The sequence below is a fragment of the Condylura cristata genome, unplaced genomic scaffold (assembly GCF_000260355.1).
Source record: "Condylura cristata isolate star-nosed mole 26May11 unplaced genomic scaffold, ConCri1.0 scaffold00015, whole genome shotgun sequence".
NCBI lineage: Eukaryota > Metazoa > Chordata > Mammalia > Eulipotyphla > Talpidae > Condylura > Condylura cristata.
The window spans coordinates 18,118,815-18,132,800 of NW_004567116.1; the positions used below are offsets into that span (position 1 = coordinate 18,118,815).

The window sequence follows — 13,986 nt, forward strand, 5'->3', positions numbered from 1 at the left end:
AATACCCAAATCTTTGATCCAGACAAGTAGCCAAGCGGTAACCCAGAGGCTGAGCCGGCCCTTGAGTTCAGGCTGAGTAGGGTGAAGTTCTAACGGGTTTTACTGAAAGCTGGAAGAGGGTGCTGGGGCGCCTTTTCGATGCACAGGGGCCCCTGTAGTTCAGACCACCCGTGGCTGAAGGGGCGCTTAGTCTCTCGGGCTCAAGGTCGACGGCCGAGCAGCCCCGTCCCAGGGTGTCAGGCAGCGACGCTGCGCTCTGGGCGGGTGCGCAGGGCGCTCGGCGTCCCAGGTCGCCACGTCACCCGATCAGTCCCCGCCGGCCCGCCCCTTCCCTGAGGCGCGAGCGACACCGGCCGCCGAGGGTAAGCGCTGCGCGACTCGCGGACGTTCTGGAAGCCCGCTCCAGGCCGCGGGGAAGCCCTGACCTCGGGGCGCCGGGGGGCGCCTCTGCTCGCCCCGGAGCCTGGCCCGTGCCCGCTGGAGTTTTAAGTTCAGATGCGCCGCGCCCCGGCAGTTTCCTCGCGCTCCTTTTCGGCTGGGGAGAGAGTTGTGGTTCTGCGGGCTTGTGAGAGCGCGCGGCCCTCGCTGCGGCGTGGCGGGGGGCAGAAATGTCCCCGGGCGCAGATCTTTACGTCCCCATATTCGCTTCTGGCCCGTGTGCACTTTGCCCTGGCACAGCCGGGCCGCGGGCCTGTTCACCCCCGTCTGTCCGGTGGGCAAACTGCCTGCTTTCTGCGTGCGCAGTTTGCTCTAGAAAACACACCGGAAGGGGGAGCTTTGGGCCAAACTGAGGTTTTTCTGTCCCCCAAACGCCCGCCTAATGCGCACCTGGTTTTAATAAGAGCCAAGGGAGAAATACGGCCTGGTGAACCTCAAGGATCCCTAAGAAATCCTGCCCATGGAGAGAAGGCAGAGTGCACATGGAGTGTACGTGCGCAGATGCACTCACTGTACAAGGGTTTGTAAAGACCTTCTGCACTTTTCAACTTTAATTGTAGCCTGGAGAGGATGTAGGTGGTAGGGATGTTAGAAATGGGATATAAACAGCAGTTAAAAACACATTTATTAACATTGAGGACAAGGAGATTACACAGTTGTGCACAATGTATTCATTTCTTCCCGGTTTTAATAACAAAAAAGGGGAATATTGAAAAACAACCACAGCTCCTTCCTACACTCCCACAGCCCTAATCTATGTGCACCCATTTTTTTTTTTTTTAAAAAAACATAGTTGCGCTTAGAGGTACATGGAATTCTTATTTCAAATTCTGGAATGAGGGAAGCAATTACATCTCGACAGAACGGAAGTCTTTATAAGTTCTGAGAAAAAAGATCTCCCAATGCATGAACTGGAATTTAAAGATTGTATCATGCTTTCAACCTATATTGTAAAAGTTTAAAGGATAAAGGACATGAAAGGCTTTTTTTTAAAGACCCCTGTGAGACATACATACATACATACATACATACATATATGTATGTATACCCATGAACATTTATTTTGCTATTCCCTTTAAAGCCAAGGACAGATTTCTTTACTACAGAGCACTTTGATGTTTACACTCTTAAGAAAGTAACTGTCTGGGCCCTCCCTGGTGGCGCAGCGGTTAAAGCACAGCACTAAGAAGCTTAAGCCACTTCAGCATGAGTTTGATTCCCGCGCCCTGGAGGAGATCCACATGGCGCGGCAGACCTCTCCTGACCTGCCCGCTGCTCCCCTCAGCAGTGTACTTCCTCAATCTACCTGTTCTGCTCCCGGCTCTGTTCCTGGTAAATCCTCTCACCCTCCACATCTCTGGCCTGTACCCCAGTTCTATATGAATAAATAAATAAATCTTTAAAAAAAAAATAAAGAAAGTAACCGTCACTTTACCTCCTAATAGAAATTGGAGAGGACTAATTTTCCATCAAGCATTTCTTAAAGCCCCATTCAGCATTTGAACAGAGACCCCAGGGTTTTTCTCTTGTTTCCTCTGCCTTAATTGCTTTGCCCTTGCCTTGCTAGCTCTTCTTACACATCTCTGTTTAAATACCATTCACAGCCTACTCCCATGCCACAGGATCTATTTTTTTTCTCCAAAGCATTAATTTGATTATTGCCTGCCTCCCACCTCAATAATATAAGGAACCTTGATGTTTTGCTTGCTGTTAGGTCCTGAAACCATAAGGCTTCAATCCTAGTGTCTGTCAGAACTAATATTTAATTTTTAAAAATAGTCTGCAGTGTAGAGTGTCACCCTAGAAGCACTTACTAAGTGAATGTGCTTTAGTCTCCAGTGCCTGTACCTGGGTGACTTGGGGCAGCTGCTGTCTGACCTGCTGGCCCTTCTTATAGCCACACCCACAGCGCCCCAGGCCAGCCCTGGGAAGTAGGCCCTGGATGCAGCTGGGGCCTCAAGCATCATGTTTTTTTTTTTTTGGGTCAAAATTTTGGATTAGAGAAGCGCTGGGATTCTCCCCCAGAGGCTGAGACTGTTGGCTGCAACCCCCTGACCCTTTAGCACTTCCAGTGCTTGGCTGCATGCTGGTGAAAGATGCTCTGTTATTGTTGGACTCCTGGCATGGGGGATAATTAGGGGAGTGACATGCTGCTAAAGTTGAGGCCTTTCCTTGTGGGCTGGGCCACAGGCTGCGATTGGCCTGCTTGTTGGCAAAGGCCATGGATTCCTGCAGATTCCTACGTGGTTCAGTTCTTGGAGGAAGCCTTGATGAGGAAGAGCCTGGGAGTGGGGGCAGAAAAGTTTGGAATTTCCCGGTTGTTCCTTGGGGATTGATTGTTGTTGAGAAGCTTGTAGGGCAGCACCAAGGTGGGGTGCCTGGGCCAGCTTGCTTCTCCTCAAGGCCACACAAGGCTCCCAGGGTCTCACAGGCTACATGCTGAGTGGGCTGAGTTGATGGGAGGGACCAGATGTTTTGGGAACTGCCTGTCGCCAGAAAGGATGCCGCTTGTCCTTGATCTCTGCAGTGCCCAACTTGGTGCCTGGCGCATGGTAGGTGTTTAATTAATACTCATTCAAATATGAAGCCTGAGAATGCCCTTGAAACTGTGTTTTAAGCCTGCGTGTGAAATGTGTTCTGTAGAAGTGTTTGCTTCAGTTAACATGGACTCAGGAGGGTGCCTGCCTCGATTCCAGTTCTAAAGTCTCCATCCACAATTTCACTGAGCGTTCTACACTCCTCATCTATAAGATGAAGATAATGATATTAGGGGAGAATTATTATCTCCTCCCTGCAATTTCCAGATGTGCAAACTGAGGCTGAATAACTTGGTTATATTCTGAGTTGTTCAATAGGGGAGTTGGGATTTAATTCAGAGTATGTGTTTTAATTGCAGTCTGTGGCTTTCTTATGTATCACTGATTGTATCTAAGCCATGTCCATTCACATAAAGTCACACACTGTTATTGCCTGTGTGAATCAGGGTATCCCCAAAATACAGAAATAAGCTGGATATAGAAATGACTGCTGGCAAATCACCAGTCCAACCTTTGATTTCAAATTTATTGCTGATCATCCTCAGTCTCTTACTTAGGAAATCATTCAAAATAGATGCATATAAGATGTAATGCCATTCATATGTGTTTTATTCTGTGTCAGGGAAGAAAATAGAGATCTACTGACTGGTGAGGAGATGGTGAAGAGCCACCGTTCTAAGGACTTCAGTTAGCCTGGGGAGATAGAAAAAGAAAGTTTGATGAAGAGGTCTGGCTAGAGCTGAATTTACAGAGATACTTATATTGATGGAATGTGTCAACAAATGGAGAAATAAAAGAATATTCTAAAGACTGGAAATTGGATGCTGCTGACAAAATAGAGAGGCTAAAAGTAGGAGAAGCTAGGTGCATTAGGGAAAAAGACCCGGGGGTGAGGATCTGAGGAAGCTGGTGTTCCAAGCTTTACACCCTCGGCTTTGGACCTTTGGAGAGAATGTGTTGTATAGCATTTAGTCATATAGTTGACCACAACTCCCCCACCCCTTTCTTCATCTCCAAATATTCCTCAGAACTTTGAAATGTACCAGCAGACCCAGCATATAAGTAAGGAGGTAGCCTGGTATTCTGGAACTACAGGGTCTTCATTTTTTTTTTTTGAAAGATTTGTTTATTTATGCCTAAAGAACTAGGGTATGAACCAGAGGAGCAGGGGGTGAGTGGATTCACCAGAGACAGAGTGGGGAGCAGAACAAGCAGATCAACTGAAATACACTGCTGAGGGGAGAAGCAAGGAGAGGTCTGCTGTGCCATGTGGGTCAACTCCCTGGCCAGGGATCGAACTCAGGTCACAGTGGCCAGTGATAGTTTGGTAGTGTTGTGTCTTACCCCCTGTGCCACCAAGGAGGCCTTTAATAGCAGCAGTTGCTCACAGTCAGCCACCTGCCCACAACACTGGGCCCCTCAGGCTGCATTTGCCTGTCGCCTCAAGTTGCTATTCTAAGTCCTGTTTCATCATGTCTTGAATTTACAGCACATGGGAAGTGCATTATCAACTCTGAAAAGAAGATTGGGATTTCACACTTGTGCCTGAAAAGTTGAAAAATTGTAGGAAAATTTGGAATTTTCTTGGAAACACTTCTGTCTTCCTTCCCAAGATCTGAAGGCCATGGTGCCCCTAACTGGTGCTCGGCTGCTGCTCTTGTTTAGACCTCATTTCCTATGGAGCTTTGTCCTTGGGCTTTGAAACATCATGTGCCTTATCTAACACCACATCGTTCAGATTGATTCCTTTCCAGGCCTGCTGCCAGCTCTCCAAGTGACATAAGGACAAAGTTCCAGTTAAAAACTCCCTTTGCCCGAAAGTCATCCTGTTGTTATAAAAAATTGTGGCCAAATGTACATAACCATGTTCTGTGGACACTTCAGTGCTCTTCAGTCCATTCACATTGTTGGGCAGCGATCACCACCATCTACCTCCAACCTCTGAGACTGCCCAGACTGAATCCCTGTCCCCATTGAACAGTAACTCTCCAAGTCCCACCCCCAGCAACCACCATATGGCTTTCTGACTATGCATTTGACCATTCTGGAAACCTTATATAAGTGGGACTCTCACAGAGCATCTGTCCTTCTATTTAAATCACTTAGGGTAAGGCCTTTAAGGTATACCCATGTTACACCATGTATCAAAATTGCCTTCCTTTTTGAAGCTGAATATTATTCCACTGCATGTACATGTACATTTGTTGATCCATTCATCTGTCCATGGCAATTTGAGTTATTTTCATCTCCCAGCTGTCCTAAATAAGTTCTTTCAGAAGTCCCTGCCTAGAGTTGCCTTCACATAAGTTGGAATGCCTTTTGGCTTTATTTTAACTACATTTGAGTTGGTGACAGAAAATTGCAAACCATTTTACTAAATCAAGTTGTGAAATTTGGCTCATCAAACTTTAAAGAAAAAACCTGCTTTTTAATTCCAATTTCAAGTGGATTTAGGTAGTAGGAGTTCCGTACTTAACTTGCAGGACTTAATCCCAGAGCTAACAACCAGTGATTCCTGGCAGGAGAAACTGCCTTTTTGGGAAGAGATGGGGCTAACCTTGCAGTTAACGTTTCAGTATTAGAGTTTCTCCCCACTCCAAGCATTCCCAGATCTTTGCAAGACTTCAGTCATTTGGGTAGAGAAACGTATGTAGTTTGGTCGAAATTCAGCCCAGACACCATGGCAGAGTCTGGACTGTTGCAGGACGTGCAGTTATGCAGGCTGCTGTTAGTCTTAGATTTAAATCGCAGAGAACAGAGTAGACACTCGGGGTGGGGAGACCTGCAAACTGCCAGAGATCAGAGCAAAGCCCAGCTCCTCATAGCGTCCTTTCCTCGTTTTCCAGAAGACTTGGGGTCAGAGAAAACAAAAGTTTTTAGATTGAGTTAGCAGGTTGGAATAATTTCAAGCATAATTTAATGAGTTAGCCCCCTTTTTTGCCAGGGAACCAGCTTAATCATTTAAATCTATTGGCTCCCAACTTGTGCACCAAGAGCCTTGGGGTGCTGACTAAAATCTAGGTTGCCATAAGATATTTTAAATGCTTGAGTGAAGAGATGCTCAAGAACCAGTAGCTGGAGATGTTCATAGTTTCAGCATTGGGTCACAGTACTGTCCTAGTGATGTGGTTTTGTATGTGTGTGTGTGAAGTAGGGCTTATGATTGTTACTGTGATAAAAACCCAGTGCCTGATAAAAATCAGTATGGGATAGGAAATGAGGGGTGCAGCATCCAATCTGATTCCAAAGCTGGAGTCATAGGGTGCCCCATAGGTATATGGGCATTAATAATCATTAATTATCACCACTTAAGAATATATGTTTTAAATTTATATAGATTTTTTTTTAGTAGTACAAATTGTTAGGACATATTGCCTACTAAGTTGTTTGGACTTGACTAAGTAATGAAACTTAGGTATTTCACCCCATAAGTGCCATTACTGAGACAAAAGGCACCAGGACCAGAGAATTTGGGAATCTTGCTTTTATCTATGAGGTAATCTCCAATGTTGTGTATTTACTTTTAAATACATCAAGTGTGGCATTAGAGATGAGGTGACCGGAGAAATAAAACAATTTTGCTTTGAGAGTTTGTTAAAGTAAGTCATTCTAATTCTTCTGATTATTCAGTTCATATATGGTGGCCATTAAAAAATCAGGAAGGTGGGCCCTCCCTGGTGGCACAGTGGGTTAAAGCACAGCACTGAGAAGCTAAAGCCACTTCAGCATAGTTCCATCCCCACCTGCCCCGGAGTTGACCACCTCTCCTGACCCGCCCGCTGCTCCCCTCAGCAGTGTACTTCGTCAGTCGGCCTGTTCTGCTCCCCACTCTGTCTCTTGGTGAAGCCTCTTGCAGCCCCTGAGCCTCTGGCCTGTACCCCAGTTCTGTAAGCACAAAATAAATAAATCTTAAAAAAAAAAAAAATCAGGAAGGTGCAGAATGGAAATATAAACTTCCATATTTCCACTCTCAACCTCCCCCTAATTCCCCCAGCGATAACAACTTCTAAGATTTTGGTAGATATTATTCCAATTTTTTTTTTCTATTTAAGAATAGATATTTTACAAAGATTGCATCGTATCAATTCTGTTATTGCTTTTAAAAAGTCACTTTTTTACATCTGTCTTTCCATGTCAACACGAATAGATTTGTTGTCATACATAATAAATCTATCTTTACTGTAAATAGATTTACATATACAATTTCAAGGGATTTTCTCAATTCTAAAACTTTTATTATGGATTGTAGGCTATGAGAGTGGCTCAACCATGCCCCCATGTGGCTTGTTGGGATATTGAACATTTTTCTTCTATAATTAAGTGTAAGACCTTATAGCCTGTCTGACATGGAGGCTATAATGGTGAATGGAAAAATATTATTTCTAGAAACTCACAGTCTACAAGAGGAGGTGAAATGAATATTTAAATAACTCTTAAAGGAAATAAGATGTAACTACAGATCATACGAGAGCTACAGTTAAATCCCATAGGAGGATGGAACTATTTTATCTATGAAGATTAATGACTTCCTGGCAAATGGCAGCAACAACAATGATAAAAGAACATTTGTGGAGTCTTATGAGCCAGCAACTGCTCTTTGTGGGTTTTTTTTTTTAACTAGAAAATATGGAATTTTTCTTGTGTAGGCCTTTAAACATGGTAAGGTTTTGACTGAGAAGGGTGTTGAGATGGAATGAACAGCGACATTCAGAGAGGAATAGGCCTTGAACGCTCTTTGGGGTGGACTGGAAAATGATGTTAAGAAGAGGCCAGGGCCTTGAATCTCAGGCTAAAGATTATGACCTTAAGTCTGCTGACAGGTAATAGGAACCAATGATTCAAGTTCTCTGATCAGGGAAGTAAGCTGATCAAAGTTGGACTTTGGGGAGATTAACCTTTCAACTTTGTGAAAGATGAGAGACTTGTGGTGCAGGGACCAGTTAGGAGGCTACTGCCAGGGTCCCGGCAAGAGCTGTTGCTGTTCTGAAGTGTTACAGCAGAAAATGCTGAGGAAGGAATGAATCTGAGCTTGGTTGGAAAGCCAGCAGTGGCAGGATCTCATTATTGAACTTCACGTTTTTATTCTTCTTATAAAGCTGCAGCAACATTTGATGAATTTTGCGTGGAGATCTTTACCCCTACTACTCTTAGTCTTCATGCAAACCCATTGATTCACCAGTGTTTACATGCTAATTTCTCTCCTCCAAGAAAAATAGCTGTTTTAAAGACACCAGCCAAACCACATTATTCAGACCTGGGTCTGGTCATTTTGACAGTGACCTGGTCTAATGGCAGGGGACACTACTTTTAGTTATCCTCTAAAGTGACAGTGTTGGCTTGGTACTTGGAGAATGGGGTTGTGGTATCTTTCATTTTCCTAGAAATAGAAAACCAGAAATTGTAAGGAGCTGATTCCGAGGATGATGTAGCCATTGAGCTACCACAGCTAATTGAGATAATTGGATTTCAGTTTATCTTCTACTCAAATTTAGATTTTGTGTATAAATGTATAAATGCTTATAAAGGATAATCTGCCTTTGATATTGCATAAGCAGCTGGAGCATTGATACTCAACACAAGGTTTGGTATTCATTTGTAAGCGTCTTGATGAGAGCCGAGCTCACATCTATGTCCAAAATGTATATGCTGTTATTTTATAATGACAAATTAGGCCTATAAACCCGGTTTTGTCTTTAATAAAGCAAGCAATAAATTATTCCAACATCTTCCTCCCATTGCTTCATTATCACCAACTTCCCCATGCTTCTGTGGACAGATTCTTGCAGAGTTTGAGGGTCACTGATATGCAGAGAAGTGACTGTGTTAATTGTTTTTTATGCATCTCCCCAGTAAGTAGTGGATGGCTGTGCCCTTCATGGATCTTCTTAAATATTGTTCCTTGAGAAACTGTCTCGAAACATATCACATCTTAAATGTGAGTAAGCTGAATGGAGAAAGTTATGTCAGGTGTTTCTAGGGCCTTCACGATCTAGAATTCACACGGCTTTTTTTCTCTGAGAGCAAAGAGCGTATGTTTTTGCTCCAGGGCAAAGAGGTGTGACTGACTATAACACATAACATAATTTAATGCAGTTCTTGAGTTTGTGGATCACTAATTAACATGCTTGAGCTCTTTCAAACTTTGCTGGAGTCATAATTCAAAACTGATTTGTCATCGGTGTACAGCAATATCGTATTTCAAACCCTATCAGATTTTAGTTATGTACTTTATCACTTTTTAACCATTTAAATTACATTCCTGTTAATAGGATCTGTGTTTTAACATCAACAGGCAGATTGGCGGCCTGCATGGTTCACGTCTACTTGAGTTTTTATGGCTAATTGGGCACATATGTACTAAACTAAGCCCTCTATTTAGAAGTGAAGGATTTTACAAAAAAAAAATGAACATATTTTTATTGCAGGCAGCTTAGTTTCATCTGCTTAAGTAGTTTTTAAAATATGAACCATTTTTCAGTACAACTATATCTTAATGTGTTAACTGTATTTTTGAAATGCAGATTTCTTTCACTGGCTTAATGGGAATTCACAGAAATCATAGCCTTTTAATTAAAGCCAATATGTTTCAGTGCCAGACATTCTGAAGAATTCCAATGAACCAAAAAGGAACACATTTCTAACTGGAAGTGTGCAAATGGGGCCCTTTAGAAAGTCTGATGGAAGGGTTTGAAATAGAAAAGAGATTAATAAAAAGAACGTCAAGAGTGGTTCTCAGGCTAGCTTAAATAATGAGTGTAGTGAAATAATTTTCTACACCAAAGGATGGTCTGATTGAAAAACGGTGACTGTTGAATAGTCTGAAGACTGTCAAGTCTACATCTAACTCCAATCCACTTGAGCTAATAAAGAGAACCCATGAAATAGTTGTATTTTTCAAATCTAAAACTGATGCAGTTACCTGACAAACACATTGGGGATGTAAGGAAACAGAATATCAGAAATGGAAAGGACCTCTGAAAGTCAGGAATGGCTGTCACTGTAGTGGCTGCGTATTTCATGCCATGCATTGGTTTAGAGTGTGGCCAAGCACACAGTCTGGGAACCAGCAGTCAGGTGACCTGACTGTTATTCCCAGGGAGTCCTGGGTAGTGGTAGTGGCCCTCAGAGGTTGCATAGCACTCCTTGGGGGAGCGGTAAAGATGGATTTTGTGGAGGGGAAGTGAGGGGGGGGGAGGGGGTCCGCTTCTGATGTCATTGCTAGAAAAAAGTTTTCTTTCGTCTGCTTTATAGATCAGGCTTTCCTTGTAAGATTACTTTGTCCATAGAGTTAGTCTTCAGTTGAGGAAAAAAAAAGAGGTTTCCTTTTAGGCCATCATCCTTTTTTCTGAGATAAATAAACTGAAGTTCCAAGTGGAGAGGTGACAAGCCACAGGCTCCAGAGGCTGGAGTGGCAGCGTCGGGACCCTAGTTGCTTAGTTTGGTCCCTACCCCAATCAGAAGGGGAGTTAGTCTCGGGAGTTCAAGGTGCATTGCTTGATGTAGTCATGCAACAGTTTTCTTCTTCCTCTTTTTTCTTAAAAGATGAGTGCAGTTATTGCATCCATTTGGTGCCTTTACTGCCGGAAAAATAACAGCCAACCCGGGCTTCCTTGGGTTACCCCGTAAGAGATCTCGGCAAGTCAAACACTATTAACTTTAATGAAGCAGCTTTGATGGTGGGGAAGAGACAGCTGACACCACATTTCCCTAACAATAAACCACTCTGACAGATAAAAACAAACAGGCTCAAGATAACATATAGCGTTTCTTACAGGGCCAATAACGAATGCAGACGGATGTGAACTGGGCTTCCTTCTAGCGCTGTGGCCCTCCATCTGTTGCGGAAACTTCTAAAAGCAGGGCAGGATGATCTAATCTGGCTTTCATAGAAAATTATAAAGATGGCACTGGGAGGGAATTTTAAATAAACTTGGGACTACCCAGGATTCTTTCTGAAGACTCTTTGCTCAACTTTAGCCATTCGATCTGGGTGCTACACTCCTCCACCTTCTCGGGCTAGGGGACCTAACCCACTCAGTCCTTGCTGTGCTGTGTGTTCTCAGTTTCCAGAACCCAGCCCTTCACGGGTAACCATACCACATGGGCTTCCTGCCCTGGGGTTCATCCCAACAGAGAACTTGGCCTGAAACACAAGCAACAAAACCAGTCAGGGTCAGCTGAGGCTTGGTGTAATAACTGTGGGAGGAAGCAAAGAGGAAAATGGTGTGGTGTTTGGTGGTCTGACGTGATTTGGTAGTGTTTGGTGTTCATCCAACCCAGGTTTCAGTGAGACTACGCTGGGTGACAGATGATGTTAGCCAACAAGAATTTTATTTGCAGTCCCTCACCAAGCTGTGCTATGTCACTAAACACAATACTCTGTATTATGTTCTTCCACTGGGGGCTGCTTTGTGTGTGCTGTGGGGGATACCAGACTGGTGATTTTTAATTTTTAAGTCATTTTCTTCTTTCATTTACCTATCTGATCTTCACAACCTCCTTAGTGAAGTAAAGTTTTCATAGACCCTCTGGCTTGCTTAGGGCCGCAGATCGTAAATATCATAGTCATCATAAAGTCTACTTTATGTATACTTACTTTACTCATATAGGAGGTGGCTTTCCCCTAACCTCCTCCCCCCAGCACCCTGCATGCATATGGGGGTTGGGAATGGGCCAGTTGGAGGGCAGTGGGGCTGCCCTGAATAACTGCAACCCACTGATAACTGCCCGACCTTACATACCACACTCAACCTGTTACAGGGCAGGAAGAGAGGGGCACCACTGAACCCCCAAAGGTGCCTGCTCTAAAAAGGTTCTGCCATCTGCCGCATCAAGGCAAAACAGATAAGACTTTAATGAAAAGGAACTCTAATACAGTGAGTATACAATACAAAAGACAAAGAATATAATTTCTAAATCAAACACCTGAAGTCACCCATCCCCTTGTGGGCAAAAGTCTACTCAAAAGGGATTGGTCCAAAGCAAGGCCTGAAAGCCCACCACAAGTCAAAAGCACCTTCTGGCCGCGACCCATAGAAAAGGGTCAGGAATGGGCAGACAAGTCTGGGAAGAAAAGAACAAAATCAAAATCAATATAAACACTGCCATAGCCAACCTCCCTATGGGTCTCTCACCCACATCTGTTTTAACCAATCCAGGGCCAAGAAACAAACATGGTTTCTTCATCACATGCTTGCTGCTCCATGTGCCTTCCTCAGGTCTCCTTCTGCTTCCTTCTCTCTTCTTCAGACTCCCTCCCCTCCTTTCTCCTCCCCTTCTTTCCTCTCCTCTCTTCCACCCTCCTTCTGGGTGAGGTAGGGAATCTGGAACTTCCCTTTTTCCTATGGACCACCCTGTAACATATCCTCTACTGAGACAATCAGCAAGTGGCCCAGTAATTGCTTTTGCAAAGATAATCAATTTTCATATAGCAGGAGCCCGCTGTGTTAGTCACTTGGGCAGACATGTCATTTTAGCTTCACTGTCCACACTAGTCCTAGACATATTCTTGCTATCCCACGTTACAGATGGGGAAATTGAGGCTATGTACATTCCGGACCTTACCTGAGGTTACGAATCTTCTGAGTCTGCTTTCCCCGGGGGCTACACTGGGCTTTGGATGTGAACATGTGAATGGTAGGAGGGAGGGAGGTAGGCCCTGCACTGATCAAACTGCACACTAGTAACGAGGATCGCTACCAAACAAGCAAGCCCTGTGCCAATATTTTATCCACATTACCTCATGCGCTTTGGCAGCGGCCCTGCCTAGAGCCTACCGTGCCTGCCTCTTCATAACTCGGCCTTTAACCTTTACATGTAAAAATGCTTCCCCTGTATTGTGACTTGGCCATGAAAGGAAATTGTATGTTAAGAGCATATGGCTTTACCCTGGATGCCCTGCTCCCCTGGTAACAGCAAGGACTTAAAACTGGGAGGGCAGATGATTCCACTGATAACAACATGGAAATGCAGAATGCACTTAATGGACTGAAACCTATACTGAAGCTTCAAAGAAGAAAAATAGAGAATTTTGATTTAAGGGCAAACATTTCGTTGGGGGTGATGGAAGCCTACTTTAGGGTTAATCCCTGTGAAAAAGATCTGTGGGTGGTAAGTGTTCACTAGCTTGACCTCACCCTATGGCGCATGGCTGCTATAGCGGCAGATATAGTCCAGAAATAGTTTTGAATTGTGAGTTTTTCTGGGGTCTACAAGAGGACTGAGAAAATTATGTGTTGTGTTAGAGTTGAAGAATCGAGGCCTCTTTTGATGAGGTCACAAAATGAGGTTGGAGTTGTTTTCAGGAGGCAGGCGGAAATAGACTTGCTTATGCCGACATCACCCTCCTGGCCTCCCAGCCCTTGGTGGGAAAGTGGGCCATCCCCTCTGCACCCCCTGCCCCACAGATGGGGAGGTGCCTCTTCCCCAGGGTCTGCAAATAGAGACTGACTGAAAAGGAACCAGCACAGTCCAGCCTCCCAGTAGTTAATCCTATGGTCACTACGGGAGGAAACTGGGGCTGAGAGCGCTCAGCAGAGGCTGCCAGTTTGAAATTTGTAATTATACCTGGCCTGGGACTCTAATTCCCACTGCCCACCTCACATCCTTCACTGAGAGCAGATTTCTGTCTGATAGACACACTGGGACGAGGTGGCCCAGTGAGGGCTTCACTGCAGGGTGGATGGTGATGACTGTAGCCCTTGTGTTCAGGTGCAGGTGTGGTGGTGAGAGCTTTTGGGGTCCCAAGAGCACCCTTGCTCATCTTCCAGCATGAGGCTGCCTCTTTGGGGCCAGAGGGGCTGGCATTTGTGGGAGTCATCTATGCAGCCTAAGATGCTGCCTCCAGTGTTGACCTTAGCAGCTCCAGGCTACAGCCCAACAGAGCTCAGTGAAAGTCAGCGATGCCTTAGACCCAGCATTGATTTTCCTGAGTTCCTGGCATTTCTCACTCAACCTTTCTATATGAAGACGAAATCACAAAGAACAGAACTTCAGGGGCTTAAAGTTAAGT

General features: G+C 44.5%; 1 protein-coding gene across 1 annotated transcript in view; it reads left to right on the plus strand.

Annotated features, from left to right (window-relative positions):
- Window positions 1–322: 322 nt before the first annotated feature.
- Window positions 323–13,986, plus strand: part of LOC101620783 — a 123,789-nt gene continuing 110,125 nt past the window's right edge. Inside the window, exon 1 of the mRNA XM_004683581.2 lies at window positions 323–362. The gene's annotated coding sequence lies outside the window, so the exon portion shown is untranslated. The remainder of the gene's footprint in view (window positions 363–13,986) is intronic.